Genomic DNA, 14,661 nt, shown 5'->3' on the forward strand with positions numbered 1-14,661 from the left:
ATATGAATTTCTAACTAGACCTCCGTTTAAAATGGCTTTGCATGGGACCCAAGTTATGTGGTGTTTTGCAAAAAGTCTTCCGCCAGTTTCTAAGAAGAGATTTTTTGCTTTAGCAGAGAAAAATTGGCTTCGAATGAAGTTGATTTTCATTTGGCGATATGAACAACACAAGTTTGAGATAAGATTGGGTCGCATATTTCCAACCACCACCTCAAATAAAAGCGACATTTTGGAACTACATTGCATCTTTAAGTTCAATAATAGAAAAACTCACAAGAGTGCAATAAATATGCTTGTTTTCAGAATGCATATATAAGATGATTTATTCTTTTTTTTTTTTTTGTATATTATTTTTTGTCAATATCATGAAACAAAATTTGTATGCTTTTCTTCAAATTTACGTGGATTTGAATATATCATTTTTTTTTTTTACAAAATTTGTCATTATAAAATATATATTAGTTTTTTTTTTTTTTTTTGGGTCACTTTATCCTTTTTTTTTTATACCTAAATTAGACTTTCTTTTAATTAAGTTTACGTTAATGTCAATACATATTAGCTATCATTTGATACATTATCTACAAAAATAATAATAATAATAATAATAATAATAATAATAATAATAATAATAATAATAATAATAATAATAATTGTAGGGTCACGATTTGTGGCGGACCGTAACAGTGTCGGGTTCGCACGTAAAACGGCCCTAACAATATCATTTGTAGAGCGTGGGTTTGAAAGGCTAGGCCTTGATCGATAGGCGATGGGTTTTTCATGGCGTTCATACAAGGTTAAACGATCGTCACCCCTAGAGTACTTCTCCTGGAGGTGGGCTGGGAGGCTCTCGTTTTTTGCCCTTTTTCCCAGCCCCCCCTTTTAGGTTACTGATTTTTCCTTTTTATCTTCTCTTGTGCCCGCTGTCCTTCATCCACGTATAAGGTCAATCTTTCCAAGGCTGATACTTGTCACATCAGTCCATACCCAAAGTCGTTGGGGGTGGTTGTAAAAGCTGGAGAGTGTGGCTCTGCCAAGTGCAGAGCATTAAATGGCAGTAACAGCAGCTTTCCCTGGATATTTTAGATCTTTCTTCCATGTTCCAGTCCTATACCGTTTTTACCCTTCCCTTTGGGGGTACTGTGGGTCTGCCGAGGACTGAACTACCCTCGGCGGTACCCAAAGGCTATTTCGTTGAACTTGGGCCATAATCCTCCTCGGCTTGGGCCTTTGGACTCTCCCTGGGTAGATGGGCCTGGCCCATAAATCATTTGCGCCCCACATTAGCCCCTCAAAACCCGGCTGTCCAACCTCTGGGCTGGACAGGGGGGTTTTGGTGACGCCAAACTTCTTCCTACGGCCCAATCCATTCGGCCTATTAAACATGCTGGCGGCTCCTCATATGCCCAAGAGGTGCACCGGTCTACGAGACAGTTTTTAATTTCGCGCTTGATGCGTTCTTATCGCTTGGGGTATCCAAAACGCGCTTTGAATGATCACTATTTACGAGACTACTTTAATTCGACGGTTTATTTTGATGGGGTGGAGAAACGGAACCGGCATGTTTGTGTTGACAGATCCCTTTGGAGATCTGAACCTATTAAATGCCTCCCGCTCCCCCCTCTGTATAAGAAGGAAGAGAGGAGGTTATTGTTTTTATCAAGAATCCCTTTTCATCTCCCTGAGACTCTGAAATACTTAGCCTCCCTTAGGATTCAGTTTACCCACTGGTTTATACACTTAATCGTAAAACACTTTACCGTAACAACAAGGGATGCAAAAGCCCCACCCCTCCCAAAAACACCACGTTCCGATAAAGCTCATCATGGCTCGATCGGGACAAGGATGGCGAAGACTCAAAATCAACCTCATCCTTCTTTCAGTCAAAATCCGAAGCAGGGACTCGTCACGTCAAACTTTCGACGTGACTGAGTCGAGAACACCCAAGATCATTACCATCCGGCTCCCCACGAGCGTACCTAATATGGCACCGGCGTGTTAGGAGTCAGGGCTGAGGCAGGGGCTAAGTGCTTTTGTTTCTCCCTCTTTTGCTCCCTGGTGCCCTCCCCCGCCCTCTCCTTATAGTTTTCCCAGCACCAGTTCCGACCTGGTGCTTTCTCTTCTCCCTCTTTTGCTCCTTTTCTTTCTTTTCATTTCTTCTCTCCTCTTCTCCTCCTTCTTTACTCATGTCTTCCATCTTCTTTATTCATCCCCTCCATCTTCGTCATTGATTTCTTCCTTACTATTTCCTTCTTCTTCATTCATTTTCTTTTTTAAAGTGAGTCCCTCTCTTAGTATGAGCAGCAGTGAGGCGGAGATTGGAGAAACTTTGAAGACGAGTTTAAAAGACGCTTGACAGTTTACTTTTCTGTACTACAGATGTAATGGTTGCTTAGGCAGTTCACATTTTGTATAGGCTCGTTTGAGCCCCTTTTTGTATGTTGTAGCAATTTTTCATATTAATAAAGATTGTTGTCTACCTTATTTCGCATGTTATGTCTTTACGTTTTCATAAATTTGCAAGCACTGCTCGGTACAATGATATAGCATCTAAATCAATGACGACTAAAACCAAAATACTTGATAATAAATAGATATCGTCATAACTTTGATAGAAGTGCTTAGCACAATAAGGCCGACCCGTAAAAAATAGTACTTACCCGGAACTAGCCGAGGAGAGAACCGAAGGCTTGATGCCGTGTGAGAAATAACCATCCGAGGACATATCACCTGCCAAATGAATAGCCCTCGTATACGACTGAATGCTGGGGCGTTCCACCACCTTCCTTACACCCTTATTGGCCTTAACCTTCTATGGTGTTTAAGCCGTGGACGAAGTGACTTGACGTTTTTATCAAGTAGCCCATCTTACTAAATTCAAACCCCCCTTTTTATTTTTTATTTTTTATCCAAGTATTTGGTTTCCCCATTGGCTTGGGTCCGAGGACCATACAAGGCCTTGGAACTGTCCAACACTTGTAATTTTTATTTATTTTTATTATTTATTTATTTATTTATTTATTTATTTTATTATTTTTTTTTTATACTTGGTTTCCCCATAGGCTTGAGTCCGAGGACCATGCAAGGCCTTGGCTCTGTCCCTAGGCCCTTGTGCTGAATCGGGCCTGGGCTGCGAATTTATTGGGCCCAAAAACTAGAGGGTATTTTCGTAGTCTTAGGTCACGCGGTACTTTCTGGGCGTCCCAGTGTTCGAGGCGCGCCTTCTCGAGACTCCTTTGTCCTCAGAGTTGCAGACGACGTTGGAAATCGAGCCAGAGACATTTTGTCCATAGCGTTCCTTGGGACGCTGCGTGAATTAAATGCCATCACTTTATCTTTTAACATAAATAGGCGAGAAAGTTGCTCTATCCACACACAAATCCTTCAGTTTCCTCCCTTAGTACATCATGCTTGAGGAGGGGGTTGGGAAAAAAGAACTCTCTCCGCCACAGAGGCGCCGTGTCCCTCTAACACTCAGAGTAGTGAGGTACGGGCCAAGGAGACGCAAATTCAAGGGAGCATTCCTTTTCGTCATAGGGGAGAGGATCTTTTTCCCTCTTTTAGTCAAAATCCGAAGCAGATTCTGGTCATGCCAGACTTTTGGTATGTCCGAAGAAGGAGTTTCCGCTATCAGCGCCGTCTGCCTTGTAGCAGACAAATTTTTGTGGGGGCTTCCCAACCTCAAGCTCCTAGCACCTTTTCTGTAGATGGTGTTAGCCTGAGGTCAGGTTCTTTGGCTGCCTGAGTTATGGGCATGCAGAAGTGTCGAGGAATAGTTTCCTTAGACAACAACTTGGCGCAGTAGCCAACCTCTCCTCTGAGCTGTCCCCACGGCCTTATCTCCACTCGCTTGTATTTTCCTTTACTTATGTAGTCAGCTTTAGTGTAAACTTGTTTCAGCTTTTCATTGTACACTGTACTGTTCCTTTGTCTTAATAAAATATGTGTCTATTTCTCTATACATATCTTTCTTCTCTGTAACAACTACTTTATGCATGAATATTAAATGCAAGCTTGCCCTTAAGGATATTCCAGGCAGAAAAAATGCTTTAACACAGGTTCCTACTAATTTAAACTCACAAATATTATCAAGTATAACAATGGTAACTTTCAATAAATTAAATTCTTGGAACTAACCGGAATAAGCGCTGAGTACTACGCGATGCATGCTAAACCAATGTCCGAGAACGATAATCTCTAAATAATTCGTCTGAAAGGGTGGCTAAGTAGCGAGGGACTTTGATTGTGCTTTTGGGTAATGAATTGCGTCGTACCGGATCAACCCTTTTGACACTAGGGACCCGAGGGCAGACCGTGGAATCCGTGCATTCAAGGTATTAACCCATTTGTGAACTAGGAGTCCTCCTCGGATGGATTTTGAGGTTTACGTGCCATAGTTTTTTTTTTTTTTTTTTAATAGTTGGTTCCTCATCCAAGTAGTTGGTTTTCCCATAGGCTTGAGTCCGAGGACTATGCAATGCCTTGGTTCTGTCCAAAACCTAGTTTTCCACATCCAGGTAGTTGGTTTTCCCACAGGCTTGAGTCCGAGGACTATGCAATGCCTTGATTCTGTCCAAAACCTAGTTTTCCACATCCAGGTAGCTGGTTTTCCCATAGGCTTGAGTCCGAGGACTATGCAATGCCTTGGTTCTGTCCAAAACCTAGTTTTCCACATCCAGGTAGTTGGTTTTCCCATAGGCTTGAGTCCGAGGACTATGCAATGCCTTGGTTCTGTCCAAAACCTAGTTTCCACATCCAGGTAGTTGGTTTTCCCACAGGCTTGAGTCCGAGGACTATGCAATGCCTTGGTTCTGTCCAAAACTAGTTTTCCACATTCAGGTAGTTGGTTTCCCCACAGGCTTGAGTCCGAGACTATGCAATGCCTTGGTTCTATCCAAATCCAGGAGTTGGTTTTTCCCATAGGCTTGAGTCCGCGAGACTATGCATGCCTTTCTGTCCCAAACCTAGTTTTCCAACTCCAGGTAGTTGGTTTCCCACAGGCTTGAGTCCGAGGACTATGCAATGCCTTGGTTCTGTCCAAAACCTAGTTTTCCACATCCAGGTAGTTGGTTTTCCCATAGGCTTGAGTCCGAGGACTATGCAATGCCTTGGTTCTGTTCAAAACCTAGTTTTCCACATCTAGGTAGTTGGTTTTCCCATAGGCTTGAGTCCGAGGACTATGCAATGCCTTGGTTCTGTTCAAAACCTAGTTTTCCACATCCAGGTAGTTGGTTTTAAGTCCGAGGTGCAAAGTGAGAGGACTATTGCAAATGCCTTGGTTCTGTCCAAAACCTAGTTTTCCACATCCAGGTAGTTGGTTTCCCATAGGCTTGAGTCCGAGGACTATGCAATGCCTTGGTTCTGTCCAAAACCTAGTTTTCCACATCCAGGTAGTTGGTTTTCCCATAGGCTTGAGTCCGAGGACTATGCAATGCCTTGGTTCTGTCCAAAACCTAGTTTTCCACATCCAGGTAGTTGGTTTTCCCATAGGCTTGAGTCCGAGGACTATGCAATGCCTTGGTTCTGTCCAAAACCTAGTTTTCTCTTCGCACGGGGCCTTGGCTGGCCTTTAGCTCTAGGAGAGTTAGCTATTCAGCCAAGCCCCTTGAGTTTATCTATACGGTTAACGTTACCAAGCGCCTAGTTTGTTCTTTACGAGGAGCTTTAGCTTTTAGGGGAATTAGCTCCTCAGCCAAGCCCCTCGTCAAGAAACGTAGCCCCTAGTGAGATTTTATACCTGAACTCTATAACCAACGGTTAGAAATAACAGAGGAACTGTTTCAACCTACCACCTGCGCCAACACGCAAGCCTTTCCCACAGACGGCGCCAATTATAGGGTCACGATTCGTGGCGGACCGTAACAGTGTCGGGTTCGCACGTAAAACGGCCCTAACAATATCATTTGTAGAGCGTGGGTTTGAAAGGCTAGGCCTTGATCGATAGGCGATGGGTTTTTCATGGCGTTCATACAAGGTTAAACGATCGTCACCCCTAGAGTACTTCTCCTGGAGGTGGGCTGGGAGGCTCTCGTTTTTGGCCCTTTTTCCCAGCCCCCCCTTTTAGGTTACTGATTTTTCCTTTTTATCTTCTCCTGTGCCCGCTGTCCTTCATCCACGTATAAGGTCAATCTTTCCAAGGCTGATACTTGTCACATCAGTCCATACCCAAAGTCGTTGGGGGTGGTTGTAAAAGCTGGAGAGTGTGGCTCTGCCAAGTGCAAAGCATTAAATGGCAGTAACAGCAGCTTTCCCTGGATATTTTAGATCTTTCTTCCATGTTCCAGTCCTATACCGTTTTTACCCTTCCCTTTGGGGGTACTGTGGGTCTGCCGAGGACTGAACTACCCTCGGCGGTACCCAAAGGCTATTTCGTTGAACTTGGGCCATAATCCTCCTCGGCTTGGGCCTTTGGACTCTCCCTGGGTAGATGGGCCTGGCCCATAAATCATTTGCGCCCCACAATAATAATGTTTAAATTAGGCTAAAAGTAAAATTGTTACTTTATAAAAAAAATTTATACAATACTTATTGTTACTTTATCCAAACAAGCCACTAAGAACAAATAGAATTAGAGTCTTACTTAAACTTAAACTTGTTTGTTAAATGGATTAGATGAAGAATTTGGATTGATTGTAATCAAATTAAAATTAAATAAGAATTAGATGGATTTGATGAAGAATTTGGATTGTAATCAAATTAAAATTTTTATCAACTTAGAAATTGTAGCACAAGAAAATTATATATATATATATATATATATTTATATATATATATTTATATATTTAAATCTAAAAAAATTTCTGCAATTAAAGATGCATTAGAACGTGCTATGTAGTAATTAAAAAAAAAAAGTTGTTGCTTTTTTTATAAGGGTTATGCTAATAAGTGCCCTTAGGGCATTGGTTAATAATCAATTTTAGGAAAATTTTGACACTATTTTTATGGGAAATGAAAAAAACTATCAAAACATTAATTGCTTTTTTTTTTTTTTCCATAAAAACTTTCTTTAAATAGATTATTAATCAATACTTTAAGGGCATTCGTTAGTATTTCCCTTTTTATAATATTCTACACATAAAAAAATAAGGATTTGATGAAGAATTTGGAATGTAATCAAATTAAGATTAAATAAGGATTAGATGGATTATATGAAGAATATGGATTGTAATCAAATTAAGATTTTTATCAACTTAGAGATTATAAAAGAAGAGAAATTTTATATATATTTTAAATCTAAAAATCTTAAGAAAAATTCTACAATTTGGTGAAATCATTTGGTGCAATCACGACGTCTAAGCCCAACTTTTATTACATAGTATATATATATGTAAGGACTCAATTTGTATCGATCCCAAATTCGTATTGGGTTCGAATATTAAAGGCTCAAACAATAAATTTGTAGAGAGTGGGCTAAAAGGCTAAGCCTTGGTGAACGGACAGTCGTTAGTCATGGTGTTCACGATGATCGCACAGAGATGTATTGTGCTTACCCAAGAAGACTTTCTCCTCGGCACGGCCTGGGTGGCTCTGGTTCTTGGCCCCCGTCCAAGGAGCTTAATGTTCTTATTATTCTTTTTTCCGCTCGATTACAATGGTCTTAGAGATGATATATAATGCTCTTTATTTTTTCCTCCCCCCCCCCCCCTTCCTGTGGACGAATTCTTACATTATATAGCCCCTCTCAGTTGATCCTAATCTTCCATTTGTTGATTAGGCAGGTAGCTACTCGAGTGCTTGTTCCATCAGCCGCCTTCCCCCACTTTCTGTTAGTTGCAATAACCGAAGCCACACTGTTCAGGGGTCTTTTCTCATTAATGTGGCCAGGACGTTTGTTGGCGCATTCAATGCGGAGGTGACAGCTTTTCCTTGAATCGTTCCCACACTGTACCCCCATGCGAGTCCTACTATACTCGTCCTTTCTTCTGGGAGCGCTTTGGGGGTTGCCTTTGATGGCGTGCCGTTCTTCCCTTCTAGGTTTTGGGATGCCGAGGACAGGATTGTCCTTGGCTGCATTTCTAGGCCATTTGGACTTTCGCTGCTTGTCCTTGGCAACGTCTCTCCTCGGAGCGAGCCTTGGGCCCCAAGGTAAAGTGGGCCGGGGTCACAAATTCTCTGGCCCTATAATAGCCCCTCAAAACCCTGTTGTTCGGCTCCTTGGACGGAGAGGAGGGTTTTGATGACATCAGGCCTCTGCCATAGCTTGTCAATCCTTGTCATCTATCAGTACCAGAGACTCTTCGTCTGCCCGAGACACATTCTTGGCGCCTTGGTATGTGAAGCGCGTCTTCATTAAATGCGGGCGGCTCTGTGCTTCCCACGTTCAATGGTGCGATGGTAATCTAACGGTGGAGATTTCCTTACCTTTATGGGCGGGAAAATTTGCACAGTTACTTTTGATGGGAAGTATAAATAATTTTTAGAACTGATTTGTCTCTTCACTTTCACACTTAAGTGTTCTGGCACACATATCCTGGGTTCAGTTAAACTTCCATCCAAACTCAAGTCTCTCTCCAGCATAAAAAGCTCGTCCGAGGAACTTTTCCTCCTTTCTGTAAGTTTTCTGCTCTCACTAACTCGTGCTTTCTCTCTTCTGGGTTTATTTTTCTCTTGCTCCTCTACTTTTCCCGTCATCTCCTGAGTCTGTTTAGCAATTTCTAGAAATGGTTAAATTAAAAAAGTTGGTTAAGACCGAAGAGATGATGGAAAAGTTCATTGCCGACTATAGGATACCCCCCAATGTGAGTTTGAGGTACTGCAAGGAGGGGGAGTGGCATTTTAAGAGAAGAACGGGCGAGGTGGTGATTCCCCTTCTCGTCTTTATAGAAGGGGGTGTGAGAATTCCCATGGGGCCGGTAATGAGGGATTACCTTAGGCATATCCGATTAGCTTCCACCCAGTGCGCTGCTAATGTGTTTAGGATCCTGGGTTGCGTGGATGACTTAAACGAAAAAATGGGGCTAAGACTGACCCATCATGATGTAAACTAGTGCTACAACCTCTAACATTTGAGAGGCAAATCCTATTACATGAAGACGAGAGACGATAGAGTTCGGCTAATTCAGTGCCTCTTCAAGTCCAACAAAGGATTGAACAAGGACTTTCTTATTGTATCTGGGGAGTGGCACGATGACCTTCCTTGCCCAACTGTGGAAGGAGAACCAGGTGGGGTGCAGAGTGTAGGAGGGGGCTAATCTTTTGTGCCGTTGTAATTTGTGTGGTTCGGTTACTAAATATGAACATGCCTTCTTTTTGCAGATCCACACGCCTTTCAGCGGCACTTTCATCTGACTAACTAAGAGGATTTGGAAACCGTTCTCAAGGCGGCGGTTTTTGTAAACGAAGAGGACAACCAAGTCAGAGCCGTTCACAAAATCTTAGGGTACGATCCTATCCAGAAGTCATTTGTCGCCCCGAAACACGTGATCAGGGCTAATGATCCTCGGCTTCAGAAAATCACCGTAGTCGAGCACGGGTTTTTGATCTCTGAAGGATCTCCTGTCCCGGAGGGCATCCCGTTGGCGGGCTCTTCTCCGTCCTACCAAGTAACGGAGGACGAGGGTGATTTGGGCTTATCCGAAGAGGGGTTTGATGTATTTGACCAAACTGATCCATCCGAGTATCCTTCTGGTGATTTGGGTGACCCTGACTTATCCGAGGCGGAATTGTCGTCAGTGGGAACATCTTCTCAGGCGGAGATGGGTGTTAAGAGAAAGCCCCCGACCAACTTGTTTGACCTGCTTGAGGGCCAGTCGGGGAAGGGTGTGCAGGGAAGGTCGCAGTCCAGTGCTCCAACTCCCCCACCATAGCCCCAGCCTGTCCAGACTAGGTCTTCTCCTTCCCGGTCGCAGTCACAATCTCCCCGACCAAAACTTCTTGCCCCTCCCCAATCCACTCTGCCTCCTCAGCTTAATTCCACCGACCCAAAGAGGAATAAGAGTTCCAAGGGTAAGGAGCCAATGGACGGGGGGAAATCCCACTCCTCTCGAGAGGAGGACACAGCCCCGCGAGCTCAAAAATAGTTAAAGATTGGGCATCAAGGCTAGGGGAAAGGGGTCATTGCCCAATCCGCGCCTAATGCTTGGCTTCCTGCACCAATGCTCCATGGGGAACCTCTGTTGGAAGATGCATCCATAAGGAGCTTTCGAGACGGTGAAGGCGCTTATGTGGCCGACGCGTTGGAGAAGACCCTGTTGCTCCCTACTGACATGACCAAGTTGAAGAATATGAGGATGCAGGAGGTTTTCCTCAGCATGAAGAGGTACCTGGGCATGGTAAGGCTCCTAATACCTATGACTCCGTCGAACTTTGCTCCTAGATTTTCATTCATAACGTGTTTGTTTCAATTGGCAGGCCGTCCAGGCCACCTATAGGCTGGAGAACGAGGCTAAGGGGCAGAGTAAGTCTGCAGAACTTGAGCGTAATAAGCGTATAGAGGCTGTGCGAACCCTTAAAAATTCCGAGGCTGACCTCGCGAAGGCCAGGGAGGACTTTAAGGAGATGACCAAGGCCAGAGATAGTGCTGAGGCAGGCCTGGACGATGCCCAAAAACAGGCTGAGGAACAGACGAGGCCCCTGCTTGCTGTCGAGGAGCAATTGGAGATCGCCAAGGAGTAGACCGGTGATTTAAAGAAGAAACTGACTGAGGCAGAAAGGGCTAAGGGCGTCGCGAAATGGGTCAAGGACAAAGCCGTGCGGGCCAAGACAGAAGCTGAGTTTGCCAAGACGGAGGCCGAGACCTCCAAGGACAAGGCCGAGGAGGAGGCTTACGACGCGGGGGTGGCTGATACCCAGGCCACCCTTAAAACTTAAATCCCTAGTGTATGCAGGCTATACTACTCCCAGGTTTGGAATGAAGCCCTCAAACAAGCTGGGGTGGAGGCTTCGTCCGACACGTGGAAGGCGGAGAAGGTGTACTATCCTCCGGCCATCCGTGAGACCACCTCCGCCCACTCCGAGGTTGTGAGCGCTCCACAGGAGACTGAGGCTGCTCAGTCAGAAGCTGCTCAGCTCGTTCCCACTCCTGACGAGCCAACTAAGGGAGGAGAGCTTCATGGGACGACAGGAACACCTGGAGATCTGAATCTTGAGATGCCCCAGGAGGCTGCCAAGTCCATAGTTAGTGCTCAAGTCTCTGACGCCAAGGAGCCGGCCCTTTTGGTTCAGCCCCTTCAGGCCATTCCCCTTGTTGATGTTTCCGAGGGCCTTGAGGCTGATCCTGCTCGGCCTCCCCAGGAAGTGGCTAAAACAAAATTGAAGAAGTAGGAGCCCTAGCCAGCTTTTGTATTTGTTTTTTTTTTTGTTTAGCTGTTAATTAGTTTCCCTTTTGTTTTGAGGACCTTAGAATTTACTTGTAATTAAACTCTTTGACCATACGTATGAAATTCCTTTCTCCCTTTTTCTTTTCAATTATACGTTCGTTGCCCTTGCCGATATTTACTATTGTTGCGAATCTCATGGTTTTTGAATTAGCTATCTTAACATGTATGAATGGTTGTGCATATGATATATTTGGAATTGCATCCCAGAATTCTAACTTACCCGCGCTCATGGGGCGTTGAGTTTGAGTCTACACATACCTCTAGGGAGCTAAATGCACCATCCGAGGTGCCGAGCGTGTTCTTAGGCCACATTTGGTACTTGCAATTTCTTGGAGTATCTAGTTTCCCCATAGGTTTGAGTCCAAGGACCATACAAGACCTTAGTTCTGTCCAACACTTATATTTTCTAGTGACTAGTTTCCTTATAGGTTTGAGTCCGAAGATCATGCAAGACCTTGGTTCTGTCTAGCACTTTCTTTTTGAAGTAGTTGGTTTCCCCATAGGTTTGAGTCCGAGGACCATGCAAGACCTTGGTTCTGTTTAGCACTTTCTTTTTGAAGTAGTTGATTTCCCCATAGGTTTGAGTCCGAGGACCATACAAGACCTTAGTTCTGTCCAACACTTATATTTTCTAGTGACTAGTTTCCCCATAGGTTTGAGTCCGAGGACCATGCAAGACCTTGGTTCTGTCTAGCACTTTCTTTTTGAAGTAGTTGGTTTCCCCATAAGTTTGAGTCCGAGGACCATAGAAGACCTTGGTTCTATCCAACACTTATATTTTCTAGTGACTAGTTTCCTCATAGGTTTGAGTCCGAGGACCATGTAAGACCTTGATTCTGTCTAGCACTTTCTTTTTGAAGTAGTTGGTTTCCCCATAGGTTTGAGTCCGAGGACCATACAAGACCTTGGTTCTGTCCAATACTTATATTTTCTTAAAGTAGTTGGTTTCCTCATAGGTTTGAGTCCGAGGACCATGCAAGACCTTGGTTCTGTCCAAAACTTATGTTTTCTTAAAGTAGTACCGCAAGGATTAGCCCCTCGGCATATGTGTGTGGCATAAACTTTATGTTAGAAGCCCCTAGAACTGCCCGTGCCACTGACGCTTCGAAGTGTAGCCCTGAATAGGAACTAAGTTAGGGCAACAACCGCGTGCTGTTGGAAACGATGGAGAGGCTTTCGCATAGCTTGCACCACCGCCAAAACTATTTCTTTTGAGGGACCCTTGTTGACAGAGGCTTGATCCCACCATGACTAACCGCCGCCTGCGCCAACGCACAAGCCTTCCCACAGACGACGCCAATTGTAAGAACTCAATTTGTATCGATCCCAAATTCGTATTGGGTTCAAACATTAAAGGTCTAAACAATAAATTTGTAGAGAGTGGGCTAAAAGGCTAAGCCTCGGTGAACAGACAGTCATTAGTCATGGTGTTCACGATGATCGCACAGAGATGTACTGTGCTTACCCAAGAAGACTTTCTCCTCGGCACGGCTTGGGTGGCTCTGGTTCTTGGCCCCCGTCCAAGGAGCTTAATGTTCTTATTATTCTTTTTTCTGCTCGGTTACAATGGTCCTAGAGATGATATATAATGTTGTTTATTTTTTCCTCCCCCCCCCTTCCTGTGGACGAATTCTTACATTATATAGCCCCTCTCAGTTGATCCTGACCTTCCATCTATTGATCAGGTAGGTAGCTACTCGAGTACTTGTCCCATCAGCCGCCTTTCCCCACTTTCTGTTAGTTGCAATAATCGAAGCCACATTGTTCAGGGGTCTTTTCCCATTAATGTCGTCAGGACGTTTGTTGGTGCATTCAATGCAGAGGTGACAGCTTTTCCTTGAACCGCTCCCACACTGTACCCCCGTGTGAGTCCTACTGTACTCGTCCTTTTTTCTGGGAGTGCTTTGGGGGCTGCCTTTGATGGCGTGCCGTTCTTCCCTTCTAGGTTTTGGGATGCCGAGGACAGGATTGTCCTCGGCTGCATTTCTAGGCCATTTGGACTTTCGCTGCATGTCCTCGGCAACGTCTCTCCTCGGCGCGGGCCTTGGGCCCCAAGGTAAAGTAGGCCGAGGTCATAAATTCTCTGGCCCCACAATATATATATAGAGCCAAACAAACTTTCACCTTTTAATTTTCTTTCCAAAATTTTTTGGGGATGAAAATTTGAGTTTTTGAGGGAATAGAAATAAATGAGTATTTTCTCCTACCCATTTCATTTCCTTCCACCATCCCACTTAAGCTTCTAAATAAAGAAATGATTTTTCCATCATCTCTATTTAAACTCCCAAACAAGAGAATGGAAGGAATATTTTAAAATTTTTATTTTTATTCTATTCCCTCATTCCGATCGAAGTGTTAAAGGTTAGTGGAATGTGGTAGGGGTAGCATTCCAAATTTATAACATTCCAAAAAATCATTTGAATACTTAACAATTTGTTGTAGGGGTAGCATTACTCAAACAAAAAGTAATTAAAAATATAATTCTTATGTTATTAATGTGACAAACTATAAGTCTTTAGTAATAACTTTAATATTTTTCATAAACTCTACTAGATGAAACTCTATTATCAAAGTTACAACTTCCACTAGCTAGCTTAACATACTACTTCGATTAAAAGTTTTAGGACTTGGATTAAGTCTAGTGCCCAATTATACTGCACCATCCAAATGATAATACATATTTAATAGTAGACAAATGGCATCATCCAGAAGGGTCTAGTGCAACTGGACACTACAGGGGACATAATCCTTACCTAAAACTTTATTACTGAAAATTTCAATTTATTTTAAATTCTTCAAATCATCCACCATAATTTGGGTTTAGAAGTGGGTTTAGGTTGCAAGAATTTGATGGGCTTTGATAATGAGTAACTTTACTGGGTTGGCAAAGAATGGGCCTGAACCCATCTAATCTTCTTCCCCCATTTTAGGCCCGTTTGGTAGAGGGGTTTGAGTAATATTGTTTGTAGTTTTTTGAAATACGTATAAGTGAAAAAGTGTGTAATGTTATTTAAAGACTGAAAGTGAGTTGTTTAACAATTTTACCAATCAGGGCCTTAATTTCCCACGATTTCTTCATCAAATCTCTGTTTGCTGGCAGGGATTTGGTGCTAGAGAGAGAGAGAGAGAATGAACCAAAATCAGCAACAGCAAGCGAACGATGGCAGACACGATGATGACGCTGCGCTCTATGATTTTCTCGCTTCCTTAATGGACTACACACCCACTGTAACTCTTCTCTCTCTCTCTAAAATTTGAATTTATTGTTTTTTATATTAAAATTATAATGGGTTTGTATTGAATTTTACTTTCTCAGATACCAGACGAGTTGGTGGAGCATTACTTA

The sequence above is a fragment of the Quercus lobata genome, chromosome 1, assembly GCF_001633185.2.
Source record: "Quercus lobata isolate SW786 chromosome 1, ValleyOak3.0 Primary Assembly, whole genome shotgun sequence".
NCBI lineage: Eukaryota > Viridiplantae > Streptophyta > Magnoliopsida > Fagales > Fagaceae > Quercus > Quercus lobata.